The sequence below is a fragment of the Myodes glareolus genome, chromosome 9, assembly GCF_982192425.1.
Source record: "Myodes glareolus chromosome 9, mMyoGla1.1, whole genome shotgun sequence".
Lineage (NCBI taxonomy): Eukaryota > Metazoa > Chordata > Mammalia > Rodentia > Cricetidae > Myodes > Myodes glareolus.
The window spans coordinates 20,920,979-20,932,071 of NC_142034.1; the positions used below are offsets into that span (position 1 = coordinate 20,920,979).

The 11,093-nt window shown below is 47.9% G+C and overlaps 1 long non-coding RNA gene across 1 annotated transcript; it reads right to left on the reverse strand.

Moving 5' to 3' along the window:
- Positions 1–2,818: 2,818 nt before the first annotated feature.
- On the reverse strand, positions 2,819–4,494 carry LOC146893312 (uncharacterized). The gene is made up of 2 exons (XR_015003438.2): positions 4,416–4,494; positions 2,819–3,795 (listed from the first exon to the last, which is right to left on the reverse strand). It is a non-coding gene; the product is annotated as an uncharacterized LOC146893312 (long non-coding RNA).
- Positions 4,495–11,093: the final 6,599 nt, after the last annotated feature.

Below are 11,093 nucleotides of genomic sequence, written 5' to 3' on the forward strand. Positions count from 1 at the left end.
AGCCCAGACGAGGGACCCCTAACGCTCCACTATCAGACTAGAAGTCAGACACTGTCTTCATCCTTGGTTCTTCAGCCCAGTGAGTTACCTCTGCTTCCGGAGCGGGTAGGGGGCGCCCACGCTAGTGCTATGGAAGCTAACGTTTCACAGTCCTATTTATAGTTTGCTGCTACGCTGGGGATGAAACCCGGGGTCCCGCGAACGCTTGCCAAGTGCTTTGCCACCTCACTCTCAGCGCGCAATATTTCATTTCCCACACCAAGCACCAGCCACTTCTCACCTCCAGGCTTTGTCGGGGCTCAGAACTGATTTCTGTCCCCAGGTGTGGAACAACTTGTGCTCCACTGAGGCTTGATCTGCCCTGGCTGGGCCCGTTTATTTTCCGCACCTTTGGACTTCCTCCCAGCCCAGAGCAAACCTGCTTTCTTGCCTGTGTCTTCCCTGCCTGGGGACATGAAGGTGTGGGCCTAACACTGGCAAAGACGGAGGAGCTGGCAGTCTCGGGTGCTGAAAAAACACTATCGGCGTGTTTACCCTGGAAATGGAAGCGAATTCTTCCCTCCCTTTTCTTTTTTTGTTTTTGTCTTTTGTTTGTGCGGTTTGGGGGTTGTTGAGACAAAGTCTTGCTAGTGAGGTCATTCAGACTGGCTTGGAACTTGAGATCTCTCCGCCTCCACCTCCAAGTGCTGAGATAGACAAAGTGGCTTCTACACCTGCCCTGCTGGACTGCTGGAATTATGTTCCCACCCCACCCCACCCCCGGGGGGTGTCATATACATGTTCCCGTGTTTGTGTGCACGTGTGTGCTCAGAGGCCAGGTGTCAATGTCCAGGGCCCTCCTCCAGAGCAATCCACCTCGTTTTGAGATAAGATCTCTTACTCAACCTTGGCGTTCCTCCAGTTCAGCTAGGCAAGCTGACCACTGAGCTCCGAGGATCAGCTGCCCCTGCTCCCCACACCAACCCCCATGCACACTGGGATATTACAGACCCCTGCTAGCTGCTGTGTCTGGCTTCTCTGGGGGAGTTCGGGATTTGAACTCAGGTTTCCATGCTTGTGTGGCAGGCACTCTACCAGCTCCTGGAGGTTTGGGGTTGTTTGTTTGTTTGTTTGTAATGTATTTGTTGGGAGGAGGGCAGAAGAGTATCACATATAGCAGACAAAGGACTTTTTTTTAAAAAAAAAATTTCCTTAATTTTTTTATTTTATTGGTGTTTTCCCATGGGTGTCAGGTCCCCTGGAATTGGAGTTACAGACAGTTGTGAGCTGCTATGTGGATTCTGGGAATTGAACCTAGGTCCTCTAGGAAGAGCCGGTGCTCTTAACCACTGAGCCACCTCTCCAACTTGTCAAAGAACAACTTTCTGGAGTCTGTTCTCTGTCTCTACCATGGGAGTTTCTGGGATAGGAATCTGATTATCAAACTTGGCGGCAAAAATTTTTACCCAGTGAACCTCTCTCTCACAGGCCCTTGAATTTAGTCTTCATTTGGAGCTCACTACAGGACAGAGCTAAGTGCTCCTCACAGTAGGTAAGGGGCCATCTAGACTAGACCACTGCCCCCCAAACTCCATCCCCACCAAATTGTTCTGAGTACCTTTCTGCTCACTTTGGAGGATAAAAGGGTTCCCTGTCAGACAGTCGTAAGTGGGCAGGGCCGATTGCTGCCTTTTCTGCAATAATCTCACTGGTGAGAAAGCCTCCCTCCCTGGCCCCGGGGCCCAGCACTTTCTCCCTTTCCTGGCACTTTTGGGAAGATCCGCCCTCCCAGGAGTGCTGAGAAAGTGGCCTGGTTTTTTCAGCTGGAAGAACACCCATTCTCCAGGGACGGCCAGGTGCTCAGGTAAGAGCTTGGGAGAAACTCTGGCTTTAATTAGGTTGGAATGCTGCCTTCTTGGCAAGTTTCTAGATGATAATGGGGTTGAGCTGTCTGGCCTCTGTGGGCACCCGTACACAGAATGCACGTCCTTACATGCCATCACACATACGCATGCCATCACATATACACATGCAGCCATATACATAACAAATAAATCCTTTTTAAAAATAAAGAAATCAGGCTGGAGAGATGGCTCAGCGGTTAAGAGCGCTGATTGCTCTTCCAAAGGTCCTGAGTTCAATTCCCACAACCACATGGTGGCTCACAACCACCTGTAATAAGATCTGGTACCAACTTCTGGCTTGCAGGGACACATGCAGGCAGGACATTGTATATATAATAAATAAATAAATCTTAAAAATTAAAAAAAATAAAAATAAAAATAAATCACTTAAGACCTGCTGTCCATACCCCCAGCTCCAAAATGCTTTCCACTTAGAGAGCATTTCACCATTCATGCACCGCACTGGGCATGGTGGCACATGACTGGAATCCCAGCACTCTGAGGCCAGGCAGTAGGACTAACGTCAGTTCAAACCTAGTTCCTTCCACATAGGGAATTTGAGGCCAGCATGGGCTACGAAGAGAAAGCCTCTCAAAAGCCAAAACAAAGCAGATGAGGTTGGGAAGATGACTGAATGCTGTGACACAAGAATGAGCACCGAGTTCCTTTCCCAGCACCTGCAAGTCGTACGCAGTGACACACACACCTGCGATCCCAGGTGCTGGGAAAACGGAAGCAGGCAGACCCCTGGAGCGCAGAGGCCAGCCAGTCTAGTCTAGTGAGCTCCAGGTTTAGTGAGATACCCTGTCTCACAAAATAAGGCAGGAGAAGACACCCACTGTAACCTTTGGCCTCCACATACATGTGTGTACACACAGTCATACTCATATACATGTAAACACACACACCATAAAGGACATACGACACACAAAAAGTGGGTAGTGGCTCACATCTGTAATTCGGCACTCAGCAGGCTGAAACAGAAGGATCTGTGTGAGTTAGAGGCAACCACGGACTATGTATATAGTGAGCTTCAGCCCAGCTTGGACCATAGAGTGAGATCCTGGATTTAAAAAAAGCAAGACAGAGGCCAAGCAGTGGGGGCGCTTTAATCCCAGCACTCGGGAGGCAGAGGCAGGCGGGTCTCTGTGAGTTCGAGGCCAGCCTTGTCTACAAAGTGAGCTCCAGGACAGCCAGAGCTGTTACACAAAGAAACCCTGTCTCAAAAAAACCACAACAAACAAACAAACGAAAAACACAAACAACAACAGCAAAACCCCACTAAAGTTCATATGCTGTGATAATTGGGAGTTGTCAGTTTCATTTCATTGCAGGGAAAGCAATCATCAGAAAGGCTAAGTGACCTGTCTAAGGCCATCCTTTCGGTACAGAACTGATAAGATATGACCTGGATCCAGGGGTTCTGATTCTGAGTTCAAGGTCACCCCTTGGGTCCTTCTCTGCCCTGACCTGTGCTTAGGTTTGCTGGGGCGAAGGGAGAAACTGACTTTCCCACTGGAGTCACTGGACTACATGCCCAGGGACAGCCTCTTCACGGTGATTAAATTGTCCTGGGCTAGTGACAGATTAGAAGTCCAGGAGGCAGGAGGACAATGGATGCATTGAAGAATGCCTCTGGTACAGCCCAGCTGATGTGAGCCATCCATCAGCAAGAGCTGGCAGGACCCGCTGGACCCCTCCAGTGCCTCTGGAGAGAGGGCATTTGGGGGCTGATGAACCAGATGTGGTCTTCAGACATTTGCATCTGAAATTCCTCATTTCCTGGCATGGATTGATGGCAGAGGCAAGCAGGGCTGGCATAATGGCCTTATCACTTCCATCGCTTTTGATCCTCACTTAAGACAGCCTGGTCGCGCTGGTGGTTCCCCAAAGCTTAAAGGACTTTAAGTGACTGGAAGAATACAATGAGACAATGACCATGTTGGCCTGTGGAAAGAGGTTTACAAGAATGCACTAGAATGTTTAAAAGTAGCTTTTTTCCCCTTAAGATTACACTTATTATTATTATTGTTACTATTACTATTATTATTTATTATCATTATTATTTTGAGACAGGGTCTCTCTATGTAGCTCTGGCTGTCCTGGAACTCTATAGATCAGGCTGGGTGAACTCACAGGAATTATCCCATCTCTGCCTCTGGAGCACGGGCATTAAACGTGTGCACCACCACACTGGGCTACCTTCTTAGGTCAGGGTAAGGTCCCATTAAGTTGCCCAGGCTGGCCCAAACTTACTCTATAACCCAGGCAGGCCTTAAACTTACCATCCTCCTGCCTCAGCCTCCTGAGCATCTGGGACTATAGGCTTACAGTCCTATACAATCTGTATAGGACTTATAGCCACCTCTCTCTTTCTTCCTCCCTCTCTCCTTTGTTTTTGTTTTTCTTTTGAGGCAAGGTCTCACTCTGTAACAACCCCCCAGGCTCAGCTTCCCACCTGCTGGAATTACAGTTATGTAATTCCATCTCCAACTAAGCAAATCTTTTATTTCTGTGTAAATTTTAAGATACCTTTGATTGATGAGGCTGTAAGATTCTTGAACACAGCTGCCAAGACCTTCTAGAAGGTCTTCAACAATCTTGACTTCCGGATGGACTTAGAACAGGGGAAAAGGGCACGATGACCTCAGAGGTCCCTAAACTCTACCTACCACGTTGGAGGTGGGAAGCATAGCAGACACTCGGTGCAGAATTTTAAAGCCAGCCCTGCACACAGGGGTTTGCTGCAAGACATCTCAGCAATGCAAAGTGAAGTGGAGACCTGCAGTTGCCGGCAGGCCTCCTCACACAAGGACACCTGGGAACCTAATGCCTCACGGAGTCATTTCCACCCTCGGCACCACACTGGTCATGAGCTGAACAGAGAAACCAGAGCAATAAACTAAACATAAATCAAAGCCAACCATGTTAATAAAATGGACCCACAGGGTCAGGGTGGCAGGCAGAACATTAGAATTCAGACAGCTTTAGGATCTGTCTGGACAAATTACACAAATTGCTGTCAGAGGTACCCCAAAGTTCACATGCGATATGCCTCCGGGCTCATTTGCCTCCCATTCCCCCGGCAGTAAATTATTAACTGAACAAGATCGGGCTGGTACAGCCGCAATTCCAGCGCAGGCCTGATATCTGCACAGAAACTCACTCAGTAATCTGGAGTGGAAATGACCCCTCACCCTCACCCCACCCTGACCCCACCCCCGTCCAAAGTCCCACTGAGCCCGGCACCAGGTTGCAGAGGGAGTGCCCCAAAGCAGTGTCCTGATGAGCAGACAGACAAAGGTGGCCCTGTGGCTTGGAATAACACTGACCCAAAACTCAGTGACCTAAAAACCAAGGACGCCAGAGGTCACTGGAGACGAGATGAAAGAAAAAGGAGGGAAATAGAGAAGAAACTGCAGGAGATGCCCAGGAGAAGAAGGAGGAAGGTGAAACAAGGGACAGGAGAAACACTACCCTTTGGGGGCAGGATGTAGGACTGGGCAAATGCAGGTTTCTAAAGAGCAGCTGCTGCCATTTCAATATGCTCATCTCGGTTCCTGGAGGACCTTCCAGTTCTGGGTGCTCAGCTCAAAACCACCAGGAGCCAATTCCAGTGCTCGGGAGGCAGAAGCAGACAGATCTCTGTGAATTCCAGGAATAGCCCTGTCTACACAGAGTCCAAGACTAGCCAGAGGTCCACAGAGAGACCCTGTCTCAAAACATCAAAAAATTTAGCCGGTAGGTGGTGGCGCAGGCCTTTAATCCCAGCACTCAGGAGGCAGAGGTAGGCAGATCTCTGAGTTCGAGGCCAGCCTGGTCTACAAGAGCTAGTTCCAGGACAAGCTCCAAAGGTACAGAGAAACCCTGTCTCAGAAAACCAAAAGAAAAAAAAAAAAAAAAAAAACAGAACAGAGTGTCCATGGATTTCCTTAAGTGGATAAAAGAAAGGCAGAGACCAGAGAAGTGGAATCCCTGGGGCAAGTTGCTTAGCTAGACTGGCCAAATCTGTGAGCTCTGGATTCCCTGAGAGGCTCTGGCCCTCAAGCTCACATGGCAAGCCCATTTCATTAGCCACTCCCCCACCTCCCCAGTCCCACTCTTTTGTTGTGGTTTTATTTAGAGATTGCTTTTATTTTTTTCATTAAAAATGTTTTTTGGATTTACAGAGTTGTGCTGGGAATCCAGCTCAGGTTCTCTGCAAGAATAGCAAACACTCTTTTCTCTCCAGACCCTTATTTTTATTCTAATTATTGATTGACTCATTTATATACTGTTTACTTGTGACAGGATCTCCCATGTCGCCCTGGCTGGCCTGGAATCCACCTCTGCTCCCCAAGTGCAGGGATTAAGGATGTGCACCAGCAAGCCCAGCTTAATTTTATAATTTTTAAAATATCTTCTGCCTCCCTCATGATGGAATTATATCAGGGCTGCAGATCACTGGGCTCTCAGATGGGTTTTGAGGATCCTAAATCTACTGTTGACTATACTTGTTGAATGTCTCCCCAGCCTCAAGTCTTTTAATCAACGAATGAATATCTCTACTTCTAAATATTCAGTAGAATAAGAAATATGTGCTCAAACAAAAATGTGCACCCAAATGTTCACAGCAGCTTTCACTGTTCACAATGGTCAAAAGGTGGACGTGGCCCAACTGTTCATCAGCTCAGTGAATCAACAACACTGGTATACAAAGCTATCATTCAGCAATGACAAAAAGAACAGAGAAACAATACATGCTGTAACACGATGCTTTTTTTTTTTTCTGAGACAGGGTTCCTATTTTGTCCTGGCTGTCCTGGAGTTGACTATGTAGACCAGGCTGGCCTGGAACTCACAGAGATCCTCCTGCCTCTGCCTCCTGAGTGCTGAGGTTAAAGACATGAGCAACCAGACCCGGCTCACGAGGCATCTGGAAAACATTACGCTAAGTGAAACAAGCCTGACACGAAGGGCTATGCGCTGTTGGGTTCTAGTCTCAGGAAATGCCCCAAAACAGGCAAATATCAGCATCTTCCCAGCGCGAAGGAGGTAGAAGCAGGTGGACCTCTGTGAACCCAGGATCAGCTCGGGCTGTAGAGAGGGCTGTCTCGGGGGAAAATAAAGAAATAGATAGATAAAAGGTCCCCAGCCTTTCGGAAGACGGAAGCAGGAGGATCAGTAATTCAAGGCCGTTCTCCATTATGTAGCAGTTTGAGACCAGCCTGACTACATGAGACCAAGTCCCAAGCAACCAATTCATAGAGGCAGAGAGAAAGGACACAACTGCTGAATGAGCACAAGGGCTCTTTCCGCCCCCAGACGCTTTCAAGCTCAGGACCCTCCTGGCTCAGCCTCCAGATGTCTGGAATTACAGATAGGCATCTCCGGAAACTGTACACTCTAAGGCAGTAAATTTTGGGGGCCAGAAAGATGGCTCAGTGGGCAAAGGCACTTGCTGTCAAGTTTGACAACATCAGAATGATATCCATGGCCCACATGGGAGAAGGAGAACTGGCTGTTGCAAATCATCCTTTGATCTCTGTATGCATGCTATGACACACATGCGCATGCCTTTACACACACTCATCCACGCGTGCGCGCACACACACACACACACACAAAATAATTCATAAAACTGCATAAACAGAAATTGCTGTCTGATAATACACAAAACAAGACAATGAGATGGGTGGGGATGTAGTTCAACTGGTAGAGTAATTGCCTAGTATGCATAAGGCCCTAGGTTTAATTCCCCAAGACAATATATGGGTGGCATGTGGCTGTAATCTCAGAGCCGGGACTCAGAAGCAAGAGGATGAGGAGCTGAAGGCCAGCCTGGACTACGTAGTAAGCTGACTCTCCAAAATAAAACAAAACAAAAATCAAATATTGTGTCTAGAGGGTGGGAACAAGTTCTTGCCTGTCATGTGTCACTGAAGGTGCCTCAGACACCAAATGCTTAGTGGAACCCCCCCCCCCCCCCCGGGGTCTTTAAAAGCCTTTGAAGCCTGGCGACCGTCCTCACACATGCTATTGTAAACAGTCTCAGGCGCAGTGCGGGCGCTGCGCGGTCCCAGATCATTTCAGTGTGCGGCAAAATGCGAGAGCCAGCGCGGCTGAGCAAATGGTGGATGAGCAACTGTTTCTGGAAGCCAAAAGCCAGACCCAGCCAGCTTCGCTCTGACCTCAGAGCAATCAGGCCAGATCAGACCTTGGCAAAGCAAACAGCTATAGCCAGCCCACTGTTCAGCAAGCCAGACAAACAAATGAGAACATTCCCTCCCGCTCCTTCAGGGCCACCGCTCTCTCAGTAAACACGCGGCTGATGAGCCGTCCGTAGTTCTGATGGAGGATGTTCTGCAATGTGTGGCCTCCTCCTTTTGCCCCACACTCTCTTGCTGCCTCCATTTGTTGCTAGGGGACTAATGAGGAGGAAGGATGCCACTTAGTAACACATGCCTGCGAAGACGATGAGGCTTCTGGGTTCCCCTTTCCCAGGACATTTGTGCTTTCAAAGACCCAACGACTACACTGAAATAGGGGTCACCAACTATGGCCTTTCAGGGACAGAGCCCTGTGCGGTGGCTCACTCCTATAATCCCAATGTCCAGAAGGTCAAGGGAGGGGACTGTTTCAAATTATAGGCTAGCCTCAGCTACGTAGTGAGTTCTAGGCCAGCCAAAGATACATAGCATGTCTTTATCTCAAAAAACTGGGCCTGTAAAATGATTCAATAGGCAAAGGAACTTGCTGCCAGGCCTGAGGACCCGAGTTCAATCCTGAGGACCCACATGGTAGGGGAAAGTCAGCTTCTACAAGTTGTTCTCAGACTCCATGTACCAATACCTACCCACAGAAGGAGTAAGTAAATGTAATTTTGAGTATATGTGTGAGAGAGACAAGGTCTCACTGTGTGGTCCTGGCTGTCCTGGAACTCACTCTGTGGGGCAGGCTGACCTAGAACTCCGAGATCCACCTGCCTTTGCCTCCCAAGTGCTGGGATTAAAGGCATGAGTGCCCATGTCTGGTTAATTTCTTTAATTTTAAAAATCAAAACCAAAATAGAAGAGTCAGGTATAGTGCTCCACCACACCTGGCTGAAGGAAGCCTTTTGTGTTGCTCTGGGTCTTGTTTCTCTCTCTCTCTCTCTTTTTTTTTCTCTCTCTCTCTTCCTTTCTTCTTTTTAGACAATCTCAGTGGTTTTTTTCCTTTTTGTAAGATTTATTTCTTGTTTTGGTTATTTACATATGTATATGTCTGCGTGTGGACACGTGCACATAAAAGTGCAGATACCGTGTAGGGTCCAGAAGAGGGGATCTGATGCCCCTGGAGCTAGAGCTACAGGCAACTGTGAGCTGCCTGACACAAAGGCTGAGAACCTAATTCAGCTTCTCTGCAGAACAGCAAACATTGGTCAGAGAATCATCACTATCTAAAATTTACTGAGCATTTACTCTGTGCTAAGAACTGTTCTAAGCTCTGCATTAACCAGCCTTCTATAATTCCATGATTTGGGAGGCTGAGGTGGGAGGGTCATAAATTTTAGGTAAGCTGGGGCTATATAGGGAGAGCTTGTCTCAAAAACCAAACTGAAAAAACAAGTTACTAATGTTGCCCTAAGGAAATCCTTGAGAGTCCTCTAATTTTATGTGAGAGGATACTATTCACACTACCAAAGAGAGACAGAAGTGCCCTGTAGATACACAATGTATCAGAGGTCTTCCAGCTAGGATTTGAACTCAGGAATTCTGGTTTCAAAAGTCAATTCTTTTGTTTTGTTTTGCTTTTTGTTTTTTGGGTCTTTTTTTGTTTTTGAGACAGGGTTTCTCTGTAACTTTGGAGCCTGTTCTTGAACTTGCTCTTTAGACCAGGCTGACCTCAAACTCACAGAAATCTGCCTGCCTCTGCCTCCCAAGTGCTGGGATTAAAGGTTTGTGCCACCACTACCCAGCTCACTACCCATTCCATTAACCACCATGTGAATGAAACCCAGGAGAGTTGTGCTATGGACAACTCTAGACAAGGAACGAGGTGGCTGCTTCTACGCGGGGCATCAGCGACATTTGGAGTGAGATAATTTGTTGTTCGGGTCAATGCCTCCCTCCAATTGCTAAATCCCCGCAGTAGTAACCAAGGGGCAGGATTCCAAAGCAAACCTCATCTGAAAATCACTGGGATAAATCGTCTTCTCCTTTCAGTCTTTTTTCTGTTGTGCGTTGGTTGGGAGAAGCATGACTATTTCTACTCTTCTAGTCTGTGAGCCTTTTCAGGACAGTACTAGCTTGTGCCTCTTCCTTTGTCCACAGGGCTTGCCCCATAGACTCCTGCGCAGCTTTATTCCATTGGTGCTGAGCGTGCCTGAGAGCACCCAGAATTCTCACACTGACACTTCCTTACCCGGTGCTCAGCTGGGCATTGACCAAAAGGGTTGCCCACCCAGCCTTTTGTTTTCTGTTCTAGGTTTATACGTGATAAAGAATGTGCTCATGCATGTGTGTGCTCTGTTTGTAGTGCCTGGATCAAACCAAGAGCCTTGTGCATGCTCAGCAAGTGTTCCACCCCTGAGCTGCACCCCTGGCCTCTCCAGTCTTAATGAACTGGCATAATATGGGTAAGAAGAAGCAGAATATGGTAGGGTTACCTCCGGCGACCCTCACGAGCACACGACAGTTTTCTGTTTCTCATTTAGTCTCCCTAAAAAGTCAAAGTGTGAGGAAGGAAGAGCGGGGATTAGTAGTGTTTTCTACTAGGGAGGAAGGAGACTGTGACACTAACAATGTTGCAAGGGGACACGAAATAACTCAGTGGGCAGGAATGCTTGTCACCAAGCCTGATGGCTCGACGTCTTCCATCCCCAGACCCCACAGGCTAGGAGAGGGCCCACGCCTGCAAACTGGCTTCTGCACACTCACGTACACACGTCGGCACAAGCATAAGTAAGTAAGTAAACTATTCTTCTCCCCCCCCCCCACCTTCCCCTGCCATCTCAGACAGGGTTCCTCTGTCTAACAACTCTGGCTGTCCTGGAACTCACTCTGTAGACCAGGTTGACCTCAAACTCACAGAGATCCGCCTGCCTCTGCCTCCCGAGTGCTGGGACTAAAGGCCTGAACCAGCACAGTCAGTACTCTTCTTTAAAAAAAAAAATAGTTTTTTAAATTTTTATTTAAAATTTTTTATGTGTGTGAGCAATGACCCACATACATGTACACCAGATGTCAGATT